We start from the raw sequence: 23,159 nt of genomic DNA, 5'->3' as shown, positions 1-23,159 counted from the left end.
TATGACGCTTGGGCGACTGATCTTCCTGCCCTGGCACCTGGAGACAACGTACGCATACACCTACCGAAGGGTGGCTGGTCGGCAACCGCCGAGGTTCTCCGCCACATGGCTTCCCGCTCATTCCTGGTTCGCATACCTGATGGCTCCATTCGCCGCCGTAATCGGCGGACCCTTTGTCTGGTTCCGCGCTCACTACGAGATCATGCACCGGTGCCACGCCCTCCTGTTGTCCCTGATGTCGACTTTGTTGAGCTTCCTGCCACTCTGCCTCTTCCTCTCTCGCCCGTGGCCAGGCCCATTCCTCAGCCGGTGGATCCTGACCCACCCTTGAGGCGGTCAACCCATTGGACTCACTGAATTGTTTTACAGTACTGTTAACGAGTTTCTTTTCTTGTCGTTCATTGTCCCAGAAGTTCTCTTTCGTTGTTTGCCGATTGCATTTGTTCTGTTATTGGTACAACCTCGTTGTTCTGTTGCACCTGACACCTTCCTCTGTATATTGTTTAGCCTCATGTACATGTTGTAAATATTGCACACACATACTCAGATGCACTCAGTACACATTTCTATTTATTAATATGTAGGCACATATCCTTGTGAAAGGGGGGGATGTCATGATATCCACATCAGCATTCATGGTGCAATCACACACACACTGATGGACAGGCAGTTGGATCAACCAGCACACACATAACATCGCAGCCAATCACCAGTGAGAGCACATACGCTATAAAACAGGGAACACCACAGTTCCCGCTCATTCTACCAGGAGATAGCTCAGAGCACAGAGCGCGCCACCTCAGACATAGACCATATGCTGAGTGCCTCACTAAGATAATGATAGGGCTGGGTCCACAGGTTAGCTGGTGAAGCACATACCCAAGCCAGCAGTTAGTTGTACCTATTGTTTAGACAATAAAACAGAGTTGTACCATCTACAGCCGTGTTGGATCATTTGTGCATCAGAACACCCAACACGACAGAGACGAGGGGCGAAATTCTCCCGAAATGGTGCGATGTCCGCCGACTGGCGCACAAAACGGCGCCAATCAGACAGGCATCGCGTCGCCCCAAAGGTGCGGAATGCTCCGCATCTTTGGGGGCCGAGCCCCAACATTGAGGGGCTAGGCCGGCGCCGGAGGAATTTCCGCACCACCAGCTGGCGGAAACGGCCTTTGTTGCCCAGCCAGCTGGCGCGGAAATGACATCCCCGGACAGCGCATGCGCGGGTGCGTTAGCGGCCACTGACAGCATTCCCACGCATGCGCAGTGGAGGGAGTCTCTTCCACCTCTGCCATGGTGGAGACCGTGGCGGAGGCGGAAGGGAAAGAGTGCCCCCACGGCACAGGCCCGCCCGCGGATCGGTGAGCCCCGATCGCGGGCCAGGCCACCGTGGGGGGTCGGAGAATTACGCCCGAGATGTGGCAGGACTGCAGAGCTTAGATCTTGTGGAGGTTGTGGAATGGCTTTGCTCTGTTTATTACTTGCTGCTTTTGTTGTTTGACATGCAAGTAGTCTCGTGTTATAGCTTCACCAGGTTGGCCGCTCATTTTCAGGTATGCCCTCCTGCATATTTAAGAGCAGGTAAATTCTGTTGGATAGAAATTAATTTACTCTTCACAATGATGAGTGCTCTTTAAAGTTGAGTTACATTGTCTGAGAGCATTTAGAATTCTTGATTATAGTGGCAATCACTATCCTTCTGATAGGTTCACTGTCTGTAGCTTCCTGACTGTACAGTGATTTCTCTTTCAAAGTCTGTGTAAATACATTTAAAACACAACTATATATAAGTAACAAACTGCACAACAATTCATACCACACCAAACTCAAGACGCATTTAAGTAACATTTCAGATTAATTATTTTACTTTAATTCAGTACTGTAGTTTCACTGCAGACATTCTTCTGTTGTTGGTGAGTAGTGAAGCTAAACAACTTGGGAAGTAGACACCGTAAGGTAAATTGCAGATAATTACAGGTCATTAAGATGCTGATTAGCAGCCAAGTCATTTATTTTTAAAAGTACATTGGATGAACATTGGATAATTGTTTCCAGGGCTCTTTGGTATACTTTTAAAAATATTTATTATTGTACTGACTCATGGTGCTAAAAATATTTACTGGATAACTTGCAGCAAATTCTATTTTTTTGTATAATAGCACATAAGGATATGTCAGGTCATTGTCATTAGCAGTGAATGGGCAAAGTAAGATTCATTGTGACCATGTGGAGGTGTTATCAGTGTAATGAAGGTGATTAACGGTGTTTACTCTCTGGAAGAGTGTTTAAATGGGCCTGTGGGAATTCAAATTCAGCTGCATCTGCTCCTCGCAGCTCAGGCTTTGATATTGTAGCTAATACAAAGCTTGGAAAAGGTTCCCTTGCAAAGGAGCCTCACTAAAATGACAAAAAAAATGTGAGCATAGATTCTAATTAATCTGTGCATCAGGGTATCTCATTCCTAGTTCCATGCTGTGTCTGAAGTGCAGGCAATCAAGTGAGAATTGCCCGTTTTACAGGAAGCTATTGTATTCAATAGTGAAAAGAACTTTTCTTGTATCACCAGATATCAAATTATCTCAGCACCCAGCCACTTAATAGGAAAAATCGTGAATCTTTAGAATGATTAAGATTGTAAGAAATTTCTGTGGGAAAGCTGAACAATTTTATGGCTTTCATTCAGTTTCGTCAATCTTAATGAATTGTTCAGCAAATGTCTTAGAGGCTATAAAGCACCAAATTATTCTTGCCTGAAGCCCTTGTATTCTTATTATTTTGACTGCATTAAGGTCGCAGTTCTAGGGCGATGAGACCGCACTTTATTTTCCCAATCGCTCATCTACTACTTGTGACAATATCACTGCAACCTGGGCTTTGGAAATGATAAACTTCCAAAGCTGCTGCAGTTAAAAACGCATTGCATGAGAATTGATGGTAACTACAGTTGCTAATGAAAGCTGATAGCGAGCGCCTTAGCCTTGCAATTAAGCTCACAGTCAGTATATTCTAGAAAGCCAGGTGACGAACAAAGAACTGGAACCAATCTTGACACACTTTTATAAGCATTTATTTACAGTAACGGACATTACAAACATGCATCCTTTAGCCCTTTCAGTCTTTTCCTATTTAGAGAAGTGCAAGTGAATCCCCAGTTAATGCCCACAATTTGTGTACAATTAAACACAATGCTAATGAAATACAAACTTGAAGAATGGATTATAGAGTCAAAGTATAAATATCTGACTACATTTAAAAAGTGGGAATTGAGTTGGAAGTGGAAAAGTAAAGACATTGGGACCGGGAATTTAAAATTCCCTCTCCAATTGAACTGCACGCAATTCTTTCATGGACAGGAAAAGATTGGAGTTGTGAGCCCACACACTCTGTGATATCAGGGTTGCTATCGCGAAGGTGTAGGAGATATTTGAATTTAAAGTCCCATTTTAATCGAGTCAGGAATATTTTGGAGTATTGTGGGATTAAAATAGTTCAGGAACCTTGGGGAAGCCTGTTAAGCAACAGGGACATTCTGATTGGTACGTTTAAAAAGGTTTTGACATCTTCAGTGTCATTTGTTGTGTGATAACTTAAGTGTAATTTTAATATAGTGATTGAACAAAGGACTCAGGCCTGGAAAGCGAAATTGACCATTATATTGGCTAGCAATGTGTAGTTGTTGAGATCCATTCGAGTTAGATTTATTGTCACGTGTACCGAGGTACAGTGAAAAGTATTGTTCTGTGTACAGTCCAGGCAGATTGATCCAAACGTGAAAAACATAGGACATACATTAATACACAATGGAACTACATAGACATAGACAATGGATGAAGCATATGGAGTATGGTGCTACTACAGTAAAGAAGATGTGTAGAGAGATCAGTTCAGTCCATAAGAGGGCCATTCAGGAGTCTGGAAACAGCTGGGAAGAAGCTGTTTTCGAATCTATTAGTGTGTGTTCTCAGACTTTTGTAACTTCTGCCCGATGGAAGAGGTTGAAGAGAGAATAACAGGAGTGGGAGGGGTCTTTGATTATGCTGCCCGCTCTCCCAAGGCAGTGTGAGGTGGAGGTAGAGTCAATCGATGGGAGGCGGGTTTGCATGATGGACCGGGCTGTGTTCACGATTCTCTGTAGTTTCTTGTGGTCTTGGGCCGAGCAGTGCCATACCAAGCTGTGAGACAGCCAGATAGGATGCTTTGAGGATTTTTCCCACTGGAAAAAGGGCTCTTATACGTTCCAAACTCTAGAACGTGCTACCAGGGAATGTCATGATCTGAACAGTGAGTTTCATGTCCAGATTGTTAAGGCAGAATTTTAAAAATCCAGCTGCTTTAAATTAGAAAAAAGCCATCTAATCATTCAATTGTATTGAGCTCTCATGGTTTGTTGGCACAACTGGAGCCATTATGAATGATTGGCTAGGATTCAAAAACTTCCAATGTAATTAGTTTGGCAGGAGCTGTTTTCACTCTTCCTCAAGAGACTAAGAGCTGTGTGTGATTGACAGTTTTATTCGGGTATAATAGGGCTTTCTGTCTTTGGTGTAGTTTTTGACTGAAGGTTGTGAAAACAAAAAGACATCATGACCAGTTAGAAGATTAACCTTTTTTTTATGTGGAGATGCCGGCATTGAACTGGGGTGAGCACATACCTCTTCATTCACCTGAGGAAGGAGCAGCGCTCCGAAAGCTAGTGACATCGAAACAAACCTGTTGGACTTTAACCTGGTGTTGTAAGACTTCTTACTAACCTTTTTTTGGCAACGGGACAGGAGTTTTTTTCCTGTGCAATTTGACTGGCTGTGCTTGGTTGATAGTTTAAGGAGTTTGTAAGTGGTTTAATGTTTAAAGTTCATTTCAAAGGGTTTCCATTCCTACTCCACGTCTCCTTAGGTCTGTGCATTGCTCATACTAGGTGAGTGGCTATGGAGGATACATGGGGGAGCAATGAAGGAAATGAGGGCAATGGGATATGATAATGATCTACAAAGTTGTACCAATGTCCAAGACAACTAAGGCAGACCTTCTAATCAACAGCCATGGCAACTTCCCACCTCTGTCATTGCCTTAAGCATACCTAAGTAGGCAGCATACCTAAACCTTACTCGCCCATGTCTCTCAGAATCAAAAATATGGGGCGAAATTCTCCGGAAACAGCGCGATGTCCGCCGACTGACACCCAAAACGGCGCAAATCAGTCGGGCATCGCGTCGCCCCAAAGGTGCAGAATGGTCCGCATCTTTGGGGGCCAAGCCCCAACCTTAAGGGGCTAGGCCAGCGCCGGATGAATTTCCGCCCCGCCAGCTGGCGGAAAAGGCCTTTGGTGCCCCGCCAGCTGGCGGGGAAATGACATCTCCGGGCAGCGCATGCGTGGGAGCGTTAGAGGTCGCTGACGGCAATCATGCGCAGTGGAGAGTCTCTTCCACCTCCGCCATGGTGGAGACCGTGGCGAAGGCGGAAGGGAAAGAGTGACCCCACGGCACAGGCCCGCCCACGGATTGGTGGGCCCCGATCGCGGGCGAGGCCACCATGGGGGCACCCCCCGGGACCCTGGAGCCCGCCCGCACCGCCTTGTCCCGCTGGTAAGGTAGGTGGTTTAATCTACGCCGGCGGGACAGGCATTTTAGCGGCGGGACTTCGGCCCATCCGGGCCGGAGAATCGCGGGGGGTGGCCCGCCATCCGGCGCGCCGCGATTCCCGCCCCCGCCGAATATCCGGTGGTGGAGAATTCGGCAACCGGCGGGGGCGGGATTCACACCAGCCCCCGGCAATTCTCCGACCCGGCGGGTGGTCGGAGAATCTCGCCCCTGGTGTGCATGGGTGGGCATGATGGGTGCAGGTTTGCAAAATTGGGAACTACTATGATTTCCATTTCCCAAACCTGAGGGGAAATTCCAGCCTATGGAGTCATTTATAGCACAAATAGCCACCATTCAGTCCGCTGTATCTATGCCAACTCTGTAGAGCCATTAGGTTAGTCACATTCTCCCACTCTATCTCGTTTTTCAAGTTTATTTAGCTCAAATGCCGATCAAGTTTCCTTTTCAAATCATTGATCATCTCGGTCTCCACCACTGTCATAAGCAGTGAGGTTCAGATCATTACCACTTGCTGCAAAAAATGTGTTTCATTTCCCACTTTTCTCCTGCCCAAAACCTTAACACTTTATCCCCTTGTACTAATGGGAACAGCTTTTCTATGTTTGCCTTATCTAAATCTGTCATAATGATGTACACCCACATCAGGGGCGAAATTCTCCCCCAACGGCGGGATGTCCGCCGACTGGCGCCAAAGACGGCGCCAATCAGACGGGCATCGTGCCGGCCCAAAGGTGCGGAATGCTCCGCATCTTTGGCGGCCTAGCCCCAACATTGAGGGGCTAGGCCGACGCCGGAGGGATTTCCGCCCCGCCAGCTGGCGGAAATGGCGTTTGTTGCCCCGCCAGCTGGCGCGGAAATACGGCGCATGCGCGGGAGCGTCAGCGGGATTCACGGCGGCCTACGGCCATTCTCCGACCCGGCGGGGGGTCGGAGAATGACGCCCCAGGTGCGAGATTCTCCGACCCCCCGCCGGGTCAGAGAATCGCCGGGGGCTGGCGTGAATCCCGCCCCCGCTGGTTGCCGAAGTCTCCGCCACCTGAGATTCGGCGGGGGCGAGAATCGCGCCGCGCCGGTTGGCAGGCCCCCCCGCTCGATTCTCCGGCCCGGATGGGCCGAAGTCCCGCCGCTAAAATGCCTGTCCCGCCGGCGTAAATTAAACCACCTACCTTAGCGGCGGGACAAGGCGGCGCGGGCGGGCTCCGGGGTCCTGGTGGGGGCGCGGAGCAATCTGGCCCCGGGGGGTGCCCCCACGGTGGCCTGGCCCGCGATCGGGGCCCACCGATCCGCGGGCGGGCCTGTGCCGTGGGGGCACTCTTTCCCTTCCGCCTCCGCCACGGTCTCCACCATGGCGGAGGCAGAAGAGACTCCCTCCACTGCGCATGCGCGGGAGTGCCGTCAGCGGCCGCTAACGCTCCCGCGCTTGCGCCGCCCGGAGATGTCATTTCCGCGCCAGATGGCGGGGCACCAAAGGCCTATTCCGCCAGTTGGCGGGGCGGAAATTTGTCCGCCGCCGACCTAGCCCCTGAAGGTTGGGGCTTGGCCCCCAATGATGTGGAGCATTCCGCATCTTTGGGGCGGCACGATGCCCGTCTGATTTGCGCCGTTTTGGGCGCCAGTCGGCGGACATCGCGCCGCATCCGGAGAATTTCGCCCCAGATCTCCCCTCAACCTCCTTTTTTTACAAGGAGAACAACCCACAACCCCAGCTCCTCCAATCTAAACTTGTAGCTAAAATCCCTCATTCCTGAAACCATGCTGCAAATCTGATGAGCACCCTCTCGAGCATCTTCACATTGTTAAACTGGGATGGCCAGAAACATCCTGCTAGCTTCAATGATCTATATACATGAGGCACAATTCTCCGGTATCGGCGCGATGTCCGCCGACTGGCGCCCAAAACGGCGCAGATCAGTCGGGCATCGCGCCGCCCCAAAGGTGCGGAATCCTCCGCATCTTGGGGGGCCGAGCCCCAACCTTAAGGGGTTAGGCCCTCGCCGGACTGATTTCCACCCCGCCAGCTGGCGGGAAAGGCCTTTGGTGCCCCGCCAGCTGGCGCGGAAATGACATCCAAGGGCGGCGCATGCGCGGGAGCGTTAGCGGCCGCTGACGGCATTCCCGCGCATGCGCAGTGGAGGGAGTCTCTTCCGCCTCCGCCATGGTGGAGACCATGGCGAAGGCGGAAGGAAAAGAGTGCCCCCACAGCACAGGCCTGCCAGCGGATCGGTGGGCCCCGATCGCGGGCCAGGCCACCGCGGGGACACCGCCCGGGGCCAGATCGCCCCGCGCCCCCCCCAGGACCCCGGAGCCCGCCCGCGCCGCCTTGTCTCGCCGGTAAGGTAGGTGGTTTAATCTACACCGGCAGGACAGGCATTTTAGCGGCGGGACTTCGGCCCATCCGGGCCGGAGAATCGCGGGGGAGGGGCCCGCCAACCGGCGCGGCGCGATTCCCGCCCCCGCCGAATATCCGGTGCCGGAGAATTCGGCAACCGGCGGGGCCGGGATTCACGCCAGCCCCCGGCGATTCTCCGACCCGGCAGAGGGTCGGAGAATCTCGCCCCAGATCTTTGAGTTCCTCTGTTCCCATGTATTACTTAGAAATTTGCAGTTGAGTCTATATTGTCTCTCCCTAACCCTCCTATCAGAATGCATCATCTCATAATTCTCTGTATTAAATTCCATCTGTAAGCCCATTCTGTGAGTCTATCGTTGGCGCATTACTGTCGATTAGTCGCAACCTCACTGTTAGACATACCACCACATTTTTTATCACTGGCAAATTTTGAAATTTTACTCTCTATTCAAACATCCAAATCATTAATTTTTTTTTTTAAACTGGTGATTGTATTGGGACCTCCATTGTTTTCCTCCTCCACTTTGAAAAATTACCATTTACCACGATTCACTCTTTCCTGTCCTTCAGCCAAATTTTATCCAAGCTATCGTCGACCACTCCTATTTCGTTAGCCTCCATCTTGTTAATTAACATTTTATGGTGTACTTTGTAAAACACTTTCTTAAAATCCATAGGGATAACGTCCATTGAATTTTTTTCATCACCTTTCTCTGTTAGTTCATCAAAAAATCCAATTAGATTAGTCAAATACAATCCGCATTTTACAAATCCATGCTGGCTTTTCTTAATTAACTCAAATCTCTCCAAGTGACTGTTAAGTTTTTCCTCGATTATCGGGCGGGATTCTCCGACCCCCCGCCGGACCAGAGAACCGCCGGGGGGCGGCGTGAATCCTGCCCCCGCCGGCTGCCGAATTCTCCGGTGCCAGGGATTTGGCGGGGGCGGGAATAGCGCCGCGCCGGTCGGGGGCCGTTGGCAGCGCCCCCCCACGGCGATTCTCCAGCCCGCGATGGGCCGAGTGGCCGCCCGTTTGCGGCCGGTCCCGCCGGCATATGTTACGACAGGTATTTACCGGCGGGACCTGGCTCCGCGGGCGGCCGCCAAAGTCCTCGGCGGGGGTGGGGGGGATCTGGCCCCGGGGGCTGCCCCCATGGTGGGGCGGGCCTGTGGCGTGGGGGCACTCTATTCCTCCACGCCAGCTGGTGTAACAGTCTGCGATGGCCGGTGGGAAGATGAACCCCCCCTGCGGATGCGCTGGATGACGCCAGCACACGCTGTGATCCCGCCCATGCGCCAACTCGCGCTGGCTGGCGGAGGCCCTACGGCGCGGCGCCAAACCCCTTCCGCGCCGGACGGGGCGGCACAAACCACTCCGGCTCCGGCCTGGCCCCTGAAGGTGCGGAGGACCGCACCTTCTGGGCAGCCCGACGCCGGAGTGGCTCACGCCACTACTCGGCGCCGGGAGCGCCCACCCCGCCGGGTAGGGGAGAATTCCGCCCATTATTTCTACTGCTCTATTGTTCAATGGCAAATTAATTTAAATAGAGAAAAGTATGAGGTGTTGCATTTTTGTCGGAGGAATAACGAAGCGTCCTACTCCATGGAAAATGTTTAAGTGGAATGGAGGTTAAAAGGGATCCAGGATCACAGGTTTACAAATCACTAAAAGTAGCAACACAGATAATAATAATCTTTATTGTTAGGTAGGCTTACACTGCAATGAGGTTACTGTGAAAATCCCCTCGTCGTCACATTCCGGCGCCTGTTCAGGTACACAGACGGAGAATTCAGAATGTCCACATTACCTAACACCATGGGCGGGATTCTCCGACCCCCCGCCGGGTCGGAGAATCGCCGGGGGCTGGCGTGAATCCCGCCCCCGCCGGTTGCTGAATTCTCCGGCACCGGATGGGCCGAAGTCCCGCTGCTAGAATGCCTGTCCCGCCGGCGTGGATTAAACCACCTCTCTTACCGGCGGGACAAGGCGGCGCGGGCAGGCTCCGGGGTCCTGGGGGGGGGGGCGCGGGGCGATCTGGCCGGGGGGGGGTGCCACCACGGTGGCCTGGCCCACGATCAGGGCCCACCGATCCGCGGGCGGGCCTGTGCCGTGGGGGCTCTCTTTTCCTTCCGCCTTCGCCATGGTCTCCACCATGGCGGAGGCGGAAGAGACCCCCCTCCACTGCGCATGCGCGGGGATGCCGTGAGCAGCCGCTGACGCTCCCGCGCATGCGCCGCCCGGCAATGTCATTTCCGCGCCAGCTGGCAGGGCACCAAAGGCCTTTCCCGCCAGCTGGCGGGGCGGAAATCAGTCCGGCGCGGGCCTAGCCCCTCAAGGTTAGGGCTCGGCCACTCAAGATGCGGAGGATTCCACACCTTTGGGGCGGCGCGATGCCGGACTGATTTGCGCCGTATTTGGCGCCGGTCAGCTGACATCGCGCCGATTATGGAGAATTTCGCCCCATGTCTTTCGGGTCTTGTGGGAGGAAACCGGAGCACCCGGAGGAAACCCACGCAGACACAGGGAGAACGTCCAGACTCCGCACAGGCAGTGATCCAACCGGGAATCGAACCTGGGACCCTGGAGCTGTAAGTCACAGTGCTAACCACTGTGCTATCGTGCTGCCATAAAATATTCAATGTATTTGGATTCATTTCAAAAGAGTAGAATTCAAAAGCAGAAAAGTTATGCAAAACATATATCGGGCTTTGGTTAGGCCACACATAATGTTTTGGCCCCAGGTCTGGTCTCCACATTACAAGAGGGATATTGTAAAACTAGAGAAAGTGTAAAAAAAGAATGATAGCAGAATGAGAGGCAGGAAGCTACCCGGGTACAGAATTGTGAGCCAACCACCAAGTTTTAACTCTGCCCGCAGACAATCCACCTTTACAGCCTGCCTAATGAAAACAAGGGAAATAAGGTTGGCGTAAATCCCACTCTATAATTGTTTTATTCCATTCTGCCTGTATGATGGCAGCTGATTGCCTTTTTAATGAGCACAACTAGCCTATTACCTTCAATTTACACAGCACAGCCACGCTTCCGATTTTCCAGACCTGCCCGCTAACCGCATTATCCCAGGCTGGCATGATGACACCGGGAATGAGACCCAAAGTTTGTGTCTGATAAGATGTTGGTGCATATTATTCAGGCCAATGGTTCATGTTTCCACTTGCTGGGAGTTCATCAGAGGGCATAAATACAATATAACTACGAAAAAACCAAATAAACAAGGGATTCAGTCAGTTCACAGATCTCCAGCAGATCAGTGGGAGTGTTGAACACAGCCCCTGAGTGGTGGCAGACATAATGAGAATCTAATATGTTCCCATCTGTCAGGATGGAGTCATGTGGAGGTCAATGAGAATGCAGTCAATGATACCCTGAACTCAAAAAAAGACCCCAATCTGTGTATATCCCAGATACTTTGGTTATCAGTTGAGGAAATTATTTTTTAATTCATTCATTGGATGTGAGCACAGCTGGCAAGGGCAGTGTTTATTGTGAATCCATAATTGCCCTTAAGAAGGTGATGAATGGAACTTTTTTGGTGGTTTTGGTACAAACGAATGGCTTTCTAAGCTTTTTCAGAGGGCAGTAGAGAATCGATCACTATGCTATGGATCTGGAATTACATAAGGGCCAGACCAGTAGGACAATAGGTTTCCACCCCTGTATACCATCGGTGGACCAGTTTGGTTTTTGCAACAATCCTGTATTTCACGGTTGTTATTACTGACATTAGTTTTTTGTTCCAGATTTATTTAATTAACAGAATTTAAATGATCCAAATGCCATGGTGGGATTTGAACTCATGTCGGTAAATTATTAATCCACTTTGGATCACTAATCTAGCAACATAGCCAATACATTGCCATATATTGCAAGGAAAGTGCTTTCTCTAACAAACATGACAACAGTCATTGCATGAGGAGGTCCATGAACTGTAGACTGATTGCTTTTACTGATATCCTTTGTGGCAGGAACAGGCTGAGCCAGAGACAATGGTCAGGATTCTCTGTTAGCCGATGCCGAAATCAGGAAATGTGATTTGGCAGAGAATAGCTTCCGATGCAAAAATTGTGGCAGGTGCCGATTTGACGCTAAATTGTAATTCTCCATTACCTCGAAAACGGCGTCAATGCGTTTCGCTCCGCATGTACAGTGGGCACCATTTGCATATCATTAGCGGGCCCGACACGGTTCATTCTAGGGCGTCCGTGGTTCTCTGCCTCCGATGGACCGATTTACCAATAGCGTGGTTCACTCCTGCTTTCAAAAATTATGAAACCGGTAGCGGCTGCTGAGGGACAGGGAGGGGCTATGGAAAGTGTCCAACATGGCCATAGTATGCTGACAGTTGTGACGCTGGCCGGGGATACTTCTGTCAGGGCTGGGGGGGGAGTAGTGGGGGGGTGGCAAGGAGTTGGGCTGTGGGGTCAGGGTGGACGGACAGGGAGCACCATTGCCTCAGCCGGCAAGGCACAAATGCAGTTGCGTGCACCGCTAACAGCCCGCTTTGAACCTGGTGCCATGGGTCATATAGGTGTCCCCCAGGGCACCCCCCTGGTGCCCTCTGGCCTCAGCCAACCCATCAGCAGTATCGGTGCATTCCAGCACAACCAGTGCCATCAATTTGGCTGGGATAAGTGTGTGTGGGGAGTGTAATGTGTATGTACGGCTGCAGCTTATCAGTCTCCCCAGTATCAATGATGCTCCGACATATCACGCACCATTTGTCAGTGGAATGGAGTGTTTTCCTCACGGCACTGGTGCTAGCCCCTGAGCTGTAGCGGAATTGGTCCAGGTGCGATGCTGGTTTTTCTGTTGTAAAAGTCCACGGACTCTCCGTTGGCGTCAACTAGTCTCAGAAACCGAGAATCCCACCCCATGTATTTCCGGGATAAACAGGCAATACCAACTGGTTGCAGGTCTTGTTGCAGGTTGATAAAGTAGTTATTAAAGCATCCAGCATCCTGGCTTTGAGTACAAAAGCAAGGAAGTTATGATCAACCTGCAAAAAACTCTGGCTCAGCCTTAACTGGGGACTTCAATCAAGTTTTGGACACCCCATTTTAGGAAGGATATGAAAATATTAGAGAGGGTGCAGAAAAGATTCACGAGAATGCTTCCAGGAATGAAGAACTTCAATTTTGTAGATAGATTGGAAATATTGGGTTTGTTCTTGGAGAAGAGAAAGTTGAGAGGAGACTTGATAGAATTATTCAAAGTCATGAGGGGTCCTGACAATGTATATGGGGAGAAACTATTCTCACTGCCGGAAAGATTGAGAACCAAAGGCCACAGATTTAAGGTGATTGGCAAAATAAGCAATGGTAACAGGAGGAAATCTATTTTCACAGAGTTAGTCATTAGGAAATGAAATGCGCTAACTGAAATCATGGTGGAGGCAAGTCTAATCAAAGTATTGCAAAGGAAATTGGAATATTATCTAAAAATAAAACATGTACAGGGCTAAAGGGTGGCATTCGGAGAATTGTTCCTTCAATGAGCCATCACAGGCTTGATGGTTTAAAAGACCCCTTCTGTGCTGTAACCATTCTATTTTACTCTAGGAGGTGACCCAATTCTGGCTCCCTAAAGAAGCATTTCCCTATTTTGCCTTCTTTTCAGAGAGGGTGGTGTAGTAGTATTGTCAATAGACTAGTAATCCAGAATCCCAGGGCTAGGCTTGTGCACGGTCAATTCCAGCCCCATTTGACCCAAAGTCTCCACACAAGTGGAATTTGATGTTATCTTAAAATATCCAAAGCCCTTGAACATACTTAATGACCCAGCCGCTACAGCCTCTGTGGTAAAGAATTCCAACTATTCACTACCCTCTGAGAGAAGAAATTTCTCCTCAACTCTGTGTGAAATGGGCGACCTCTTACTTTGAGATTATGCCCTCTGGTCTGAGACTCTCCCACACAGGGAAGCAACCTCTCAGCATCTGCCCCTGTCAAGCCCCCTGAGAATCCTATATGTCCCAACAAGGCCATCTTTCATTCTTCTAAACTTCAATGAGTACAGGCCCAATGTACTTAACCTTTTCTCATAAGAGAATCCCTCCATTCCCAGGATCAACCGAATGAAACTACTGCCGCAATGCGAGTAAAGGGACTGATTAAGACTGTTCACAGTATTGCATGTATGGTCCAACTAGTGTTTTGTATAGTTTTGGCAAGACTTCCCTAATTTTATACTCCGTTTCCTTTGAAATAAAAGCTAACCTTTTGCCTGCTGACCTTGCATGCTAGGCTTTTGTGATTTATGCACCCGGACTCCCAAATCCCTCGGTGGTGCTGATTTCTGCAGTCTTTCTCTATTTAATAATATTCAGCTCCTTTATTCTTCCTACCAAAGTGCGTAACTTCACATTTTCCTGCATTATATTCAATCTGCCAAGTTTTTGCTCACTCACCTAACCTGTCCATACCATTCTGTGAACTCTTTATGTCACCCTCACCACTTGCCTTCCCACAATTTTCTTGTCATCCACAAACTTGGCAATAGTACATTCACTTCTCTCATCCAAGTTATTAATATAAATAATTGGCACTCCAACAGTTACGGATTGCCATCCTGAAAATGCCTCTTTTTTCCCAACTGTCTGGGCGTAATTTAACGAAAAAAAACAGAGTCCCATTATGGGCGGGTGGTGTTTCCCGGTGCGACAAACGACCCCGCAATCGAATGGGATTCTGTTATTTTTTTTCAGGCTTTGGCGAGGAATGCCCCGCTGAGGCTATGCTTACCTTTATTTTCTGCACAGAGGAACTCCACTCACCAGCAAAATGGCACCCCGATCTCTCAATCCCCCAACACCACACCCGGACCCCCTCCCCCCAATGCCCCAATTTACTCAATCCAAGGCAGCACGGTAGCATAGTAGTTCCCACTGAGGCTTGACAGCGCCAGGGTCTCAGGTTCAATTCTCGGCTGGGTCACTGTCTGTGCGGAATCTGCACATTCTCCCATGTCTGCGTGGATTTCCTCCGGGTGCTCCGGTTTCCTCCCACCAGTCCAGAAAGACGTACTGTTAGGTAATTTGGACATTCTGAATTCTCCCTCTGTGTACAAGAATAGGGGCCAGAATGTGGCGACTGGAGGATTTTCATGATAACTTCATTGCAATGTAAGCCTACTTGCGACAATCAAGATTATTATTATTATACCTGTTTGGGAGTGCTCGAGCACCCCGCACCCCTCCTAATAAGGACAGAGCACCCACAGGCCTGATCCCCAGTGTGGGCAAAATGCCACCCTGGAACTTCCCCTGCCAGTGCCACTATTGTACCCTGGCAGTGCCAGGCCGTCACCTAGGTGGCACTGCCCGAGTACCAGGTTGGCAGTGCCAAGGTGCCCAGGCGGCACCTTGTCCACAGGCCGACCACCTCGGAGCCTCCGAATACCTGATGGACCCGCCCTAAGTGCAGTTATGCGTGGCCCCTGTTTGTGGAAACCAGGGCTGGGATTCTCCGAGTCCGCGTGGGGTTGGAGAATCCCCAGGAGCTACCCCGACGCCGGCTCGCCAATTTTCCCGCGCCGAATCTCGGAAGCCCGCGGGATCGTCAGGGGCCATTGAAAGCGGCTGCTCCGGCGATTCTCCGGGCCTCGACCGGCCGGGTGCCTGCCGAGTTCAGCCGAGTCCCGCCGGCTTGGGTCACATATGGTCCCACATGGCGGGGCCTGGAAGTTCTGTCTGCGGGGGCCTCTTGGTGGGGGGGGGGGGGGGGGAACCGACCCCAGAGGGCCCTCCACGGTGGCCTGGCCCGCGATTGGGGCCAACCGATCGGTGGGCGGGCTATTTCCCGTGGGGGCCTTTGTTCCTCTGCGCCGGGCCGCCGTAGGGCTCCGCCATATTTCCCGGCGCGGAGACGGGAACCCAAGCGCATGTGCAAACGTGCGCCGGCCATAGCGCACATGCATGGACTCGCACTGGCCGTAGCACGCATGCGCTGACCCGCGCCGGCCGTGCTGCGCCGCCTGGAGCAGCGGAGACCACTCCGGCGCCGACCTAGCCCCCTAGGAAGGAGTGAATATCTGACAATCCAGAACTGTTGACGCCGGAGTGGTTCGTGCCGCTTTTCACGCCGGCGTCAGAACTTGGCCACAGGATTGGAGAATCCCGGCCCAGTGCTACATGGCGCCTGACTGGTGTCTTCTCGGTGAGGGGTTTCGATCCTGGACGCTGGTTATATCTGGTGGAGTCATACATAGAACATCAAAAAATACAGCACAGAACAGGCCCTTCGCCCCACAATGTTGTGCCGAACCTTTGTCATAGATTATCATTGAATTTACAGTGCAGAAGGAGGCCATTCGGCCCATTGAGTCTGCACCGGCTCTTGGAAAGAGCACCCTACCCAAGGTCAACACCTCCACCCAACACTAAGGGCAATTTTGGACACTAAGGGCAATTTATCATGGCCAATCCACCTAACCTGCACATCTTTGGACTGTGTGAGGAAACCGGAGCACCCGGAGGAAACCCATGCACACACGGGGAGGATGTGCAGACTCCGCACAGACAGTGACCCAAGCCGGAATCGAAACTGGGACCCTGGAGCTGTGAAGCAATTGTACTATCCACAATGCTACCGTACTGCCCTGAAGAACAAATTAATCTACACTATATCATTCTACTGTAATCCATGTACCTATCCAATAGCTACTTGAAGGTCCCAAATGTTTCCGACTCAACTACTTCCACAGGCAGTGCATTCCATGCCCCCACTACTCTCTGGGTAAAGAACCTTTCTCTGACATCCCCCCCTTTATCTTCCACCATTCACCTTAAATTTATGTCCCCTTGTAATGCTTTGTTCCACCTGGGGAAAAAGTCTCTGACTGTCTACTCTAGCTATTCCCCTGATCATCTTATAAACCTCTATCAAGTCGCCCCTCATCCTTCTCCGTTCTAATGAGAAAAGGCCTAGCACCTCAACCTTTCCTCGTAAGACCTACTCTCCATTCCAGGCAACATCCTGGTAAATCTCCTTTGCACCTTTTCCAAAGCTTCCACATCCTTCCTAAAATGAGGCGACCAGAACTGTACACAGTACTCCAAATGTGGCCTTACCAAAGTTTTGTACAACTGCATCATCACCTCACGGCTCTTAAATTCAATCCCTCTGTTAATGAACGCGAGCACACCATAGGCCTTCTTCACAGCTCTATCCACTTGAGTGGCAACTTTCAAAGATGTATGAACATAGACCCCAAGATCTCTCTGCTCCTCCACATTGCCAAGATCTCTACCGTTAACCCTGTATTCCGCATTCTTATTTGCCCTTCCAAAATGGACAACCTCACACTTTTCAGGGTTAAACTCCATCTGCCACTTCTCAGCCCAGCTCTACATCGTACCTATGTCTCTTTGCAGGCGACAACAGCCCTCCTCACTATCCACAACTCCACCAATCTTCGTATCATCTGCAAATTTACTGACCCACCCTTCAACTCCCTCATCCAAGTCATTAATGAAAATCACAAACAGCAGAGTACCCAGAACTGATCCCATGGTACGCCACTGGTAAATGGGATCCAGGCTGAATATTTGCCATCCACCACCACTCTCTGACTTCTATCGGTTAGCCAGTTTGTTATCCAACTGGCCAGATTACTCACTATCCCATGCCTCCTCACTTTATGCATAAGCCTACCATGGGGAACCTTATCAAATGCCTTACTAAAATCCATGTACACTACATCCACTGCTTTACCTTCATCCACATGCTTGGTCACCTCCTCAAAGAATTCAATAAGACTTGTAAGGCAAGACCTACACCTCACAAATCCGTGCTGACTATCCCAAATCAAGCAGTGTCTTTCCAGATGCTCAGAAATCCTAACCTTCAGTACCCTTTCCATTACTTTGCCTACCACCGAAGTAAGACTAACTGGCCTGTAATTCCCAGGGTTATCCCTGATCCCTTTTTTGAACAGGGGCACGACATTCGCCACTCTCCAATAAGACCATAAGACCATAAGTCCAATCTCCTGGTACCACCCCTGTTGTCAGTGAGGACGAAAAGATCATTGCCAACGGCTCTGCAATTTCATCTCTTGCTTCCCATAGAACCCTTGGATATATCCCGTCAGGCCCGGGGGACTTGTCTATCCTCAAGTTTTTCAAAATGCCCAACACATCTTCCTTCCTAACAAGTATTTCCTCGAGCTTACCAGTCTGTTTCACACTGTCCTCTCCAACAATATGGCCCCTCTCATTTGTAAATACAGAAGAAAAGTACTCCTTCAAGACCTTTCCTATCTCTTCAGACTCAATACACAATCTCTCGCTACTGTCCTTGATCGGACCTACCCTCGCTCTAGTCATTCTCATATTTCTCACATATGTGTAAAAGGCCTTGTGGTTTTCCTTGATCCTATCCGCCAAAGATTGTTCATGCCCTTTCTTAGCTCTCCTAATCCCTTTCTTCAGTTCCCTCCTGGCTATCTTGTATCCCTCCAGCGCCCTGTCTGAACCTTGTTTCCTCAGCCTTACATTAGTCTCCTTTTTCCTCTCAACAAGACATTCAACCTCTCTTGTCAACCATGGTTCCCTCACTCGACCATCTCTTCCCTGCTTGACAGGGACATACGTATCAAGGACACGTAGTACCTTTTCCTTGAACAAGTTCCACATTTCACTTGTGTCCTTCCCTGACAGCCTATGTTCCCAACTTATGCACTTCAATTCTTGTCTGACAACATCGAATTTACCCTTCCCCCAATTGTAAACCTTGCCCAGTTGCACGCACCTATCCCTCTCCATTACTAAAGTGAAAGTCACAGAATTTTGGTCACTATCTCCAAAATGCTCCCCCACTAACAAATCTATCACTTTCCCTGGTTCATTACCAAATACCAAATCCAATATTGCCTCCCCTCTGGTCAGACAATCTACATACTGTGTTAGAAAAGCTTCCTGGACACACTGCACAAACACCACCCCATCCAAACTATTTGATCTAAAGAGTTTCCACTCAATGTTTGGGAAGTTAAAGTCACCCATGACTACTACCCTGTGACTTCTGCATCTTTCCAAAATCTGTTTCCCAATCTGTTCCTCCACATCTCTGCTACTATTGGGGGGCCTATAGAAAACTCCTAACAAGGTGACAGCTCCTTTCCTATTTCTGACTTCAACCCATACTACCTCAGTAGGCTGATACTCCTCGAACTGTCTTTCTGCAGCTGTTATACTATCTCTAATTAACAATGTCACCGCCCCACCTCTTTTACCATCCTCCCTAATCTTATTGAAACATCTATAACCAGGGACCTCCAACAACCATTTCTGCCCCTCTTCTATCCACGTTTCCTTGATGGCCACCACATCGTAGTCCCAAGTACCGATGCTTGCCTTAAGTTCACCCACCTTATTCCTGATGCTTCTTGCGTTGAAGTATACACACTTCAACCCATCTCCATGCCTGCAAGTACTCTCCTTTGTCAGTGTTCCCTTCCCCACTGCCTCATTACACGCTTTGGTGTCCTGAATATCGGCTACCTTAGTTGCTGGACTACAAATCCGGTTCCCATTCCCCTGCCAAATTAGTTTAAACCCTCCCAAAGAGTACTAGAAAACCTCCCTCCCAGGATATTGGTGCCCCTCTGGTTCAGATGCAACCCGTCCTGCTTGTACAGGTCCCACCTTCCCCAGAATGCGCTCCAATTATTCAAATACCTGAAGTCCTCCCTCCTACACCATTCCTGCAGCCACGTGTTCAGCTGCACTCTCTCCCTATTCCTAGCCTCGCTATCACGTGGCACCGGCAACAAACCAGAGATGACAACTCTGTCTGTCCTGGCTTTTAACTTCCAGCCTAACTCCCTAAGCTTGTTTATTACTTCCACACCCTTTTTCCTACCTACGTCGTTGATACCAATGTGCACTACGACTTCTGGCTGCTCCCCCTCCCCTTAAGGATCCTGAAGACACGATCCGAGACATCCCTGGCCCTGGCACCCGGGAGGCAACATACTTTCCAGGAGTCTCGCTCGCAACCACAGAATCTCCTATCTATTCTCCTAACCATTGAATCTCCTACTACTATTGCTTTTCTATTTTCCCCCCTTCCCTTCTGAGCCCCAGAGCCAGACTCAGTGCCAGAGACCTGGCCGCTAGGGCCTTCCCCTGGTAGGTCATCCCCCCCCAACAGCATCCAAAACGGTATACTTGTTTTGAAGGGCAACGGCCACGAGGGATCCCTGCACTGTCTGCCTGTTTGTTTTCTTTCACCTGACTGTAATCCAGCTACTCTTGTCCTGTACCTTGGGTGTGGTTACCTCCCTGTAACTCTTCTCTATCACCCCCTCTGCCTCCCGGATGATCCGAAGTTCATCCAGCTTCAGCTCCAGTTCCCTAACACGGTCTTTGAGGAGCTGGAGTTGGGTGCACTTCCCGCAGGTATAGTCAGCGGGGATACCGGTGGTATCCCTCACCACCCACATCCTACAGGAGGAGCATGCAACTGGCCTAGCCTCCATCCCCTCTTACCTTACAGAATATAGCTGCCCTGTGGACCAACTGGACCTCCGCCCTCCAACTCTACTCCCAGTCAGCTGCACTCTCTGCAAACTCCCGGCTCCCTTCACGCTCTTTGAGGAAATGTAGGAAATGGAAATGAAAGGAGCACCTTACTCCCTCCTCACCTCAATCCCTCAGTCACCAAACTCTCACTATAGCACTCAAATGCACCAAATTCAGCACTCCCTCAGTCACCAAACTCTCACTATAGCACTCAAATGCACCAAATTCAGCACTCAGTACAAACAAAGTCTGCACTGTAGGGGATCACTTTTATACTGTGAATCTAGCCTCTGAAAACTGGCCTAATCCAATTAACTAATTATCAAGCTCCAGCTGCAAGTACCTACAAGTAGAACCTTTGTTTAAAGCTGATTGAAAATTCACCTTCTTCTAAACCAAACAGCAACTTTTAAGTTAATTAACTTAAATAAAAGAAAGACTAGACTTTAGATAAAAATGAAGCCTTATACTCCCTCAGTCACCAAACTCTCACTATAGCACTCAAGTGCACCAAATTCAGCACTCAGTGCAAACCCATAAGTGTTTCTAACTGCACACTTTAATCTGCAAATTTAGGTACCACCCATTGTGGGAAGGATCCAGATTGCGAGGTCTCACGAGATCCCGTTAGATCTTCCGAGGTGATGGAGAGTTGGGTATTTCTCTCGAGAGGCTGTTAGATCTCACTCTCTGTCTTCTATCAGTCAGCCAATCTCTATCCATACTAATATACTACCGCAAAACACAATGGGCTCTTATCTTTTTAAGTAGCCTTTTGTGAGTACCTTATCGAACATCTACTGCCCAACTGCCCATGTTTCCTGAACTCTGAATGTTCCTTGTTTCCAAACAACATCCAATAATGTATAACTCTTCCGTGTGGAACATTCTCCCCATGTCTGGGTGGGTCTTCCCCCCACAAAACCAAAGATGTGCAGGGTCAATGGATTGACCCCTTAACTGGGGAAAAAAAATTGGATATTCTAAATTTATTTAAATTTACAAAAATAACAATAATGTATTACTCTGTGAGCTAAATCCAGCAGATGATTACCATGCACAGGTTAATTATCCATATTTTGGAAAACCGTCTTCAGTTTCAGCAAAGGCGTAATCTTCTCAGTTCAAGTTTTGGATGTTAACCGTCTGCCCTTTCAGCAATAACTTGTTTTAAGGGAACATTGTTCTGTGCAGCTAGTTGAGGCTGCAACTGGAGCTGTCTCTACTGTGTCCCTTTCTCCAGTTATTGTGCTATGGATATATTCTTATTTCCCTTTGATATTACCCACCCTGTGGACCCAGCTTTTAACACATAATTGCCTATTCCCTCATCTCTCCACTTTGAATTTACTTCTTCTGCAACCCATTGTTTGCCCCTAGTCACATCGGTAACTACTTGCTTTTCTCACTTGTGCTAATTTGCATATCAAAATACCCCTTCAGACTGCTGCCTTTATCAATCTCCCTTTGTATTGTATTTAATTCCAATTTCATTTTTAATCGTAAATTTCCCCAATTCTTAAAAGCAGAAGACTTTTGAGAGTTCAGGACAATCTACAGTAACTACCAGCACTTTAAAATGATATAAATAATAAAACAAAGTGTACTGGACTGGAAACAAACTGTCTGAAAAATCTCCAGTGTTTTAACTGAGGGTACCAGAGGACCCTCTCGTTGAAAATGGCTGCCTCTCGACTTGTGCTATGATAAGGATTGAATGCTAGCAATGCAGACAAACAACTCGATTGGCAAAGATCTATTAGGCACAGCCCAATTTCTTGTCAAAAACAATCCTAATCCTACACGACAACAATCACTACCCCTCAAAATTGCTTAATTGCCTTTCAGTGATTTGGAGTATTCTAAAGCTGTGAAAGATGCTACAATAAAATGAAAGTCTTCTTCTCCTTTCTCTTTGGTCTTCCAGAAAATCAGAATAGATGAGCTGTCAACAATAAAACTGATGATTCTCTGAATCTAGCAATTTTGGTTTGATACTGTTGTTAGACATAAATGAAGAGATTGTGAGATGCAAATTGCGCCTGATATTTTTGTTCAGGGTTTATTCCAACTTTCAAACCCTAACATTTGATTATCATCGTCAGTGGCTGACCAAAACTGGAATGCATGGCAATGGAGGGACATTGCTTGCACAATCTATGAATACCATGCTGTCACCTTGCACTATCACTCATCAAATTCCCCCAGTAGCATTCAAAGGACGGCACCTGGATTGGATCTGTTTATTGTCACGTGTGTCGAGGTACAGTGAAAACTTATGTTCTGTGTACAGTTCAGACAGATCATTCCATACACGAGAGAAACACATGGGGTAAACATAAATACACAATATAAATACATCGACACAGGCATTGGGTGATGCATACAGGAGTGTAATACTACTCAATAGAGAAGTTGTGTGAAGAGATCAGATCAGTCCATAAGAGGGTCATTTAGGAGCAAGAAAGAAGCTGTTTTTGAATTTTTTAGTGTGTGTTCTTAGACTTTTGTATCTCGTGCCGGTGCAAGAAGCTGGAAGGGAGAATAAGCCGGGTGGGAGGGGTCTTTGATTATGCTGCCCGCTTTCCCAAGGCAGCGGGAGGTGTAGACAAAGTCAATGGATGGGAGATGGGTTTGTGTGATGGACTGGGCTGTGTTCAT

This window comes from Scyliorhinus torazame, chromosome 7 (assembly GCF_047496885.1).
Source record: "Scyliorhinus torazame isolate Kashiwa2021f chromosome 7, sScyTor2.1, whole genome shotgun sequence".
Lineage (NCBI taxonomy): Eukaryota > Metazoa > Chordata > Chondrichthyes > Carcharhiniformes > Scyliorhinidae > Scyliorhinus > Scyliorhinus torazame.
Note: the sequence above shows the minus strand (reverse complement) of the source record.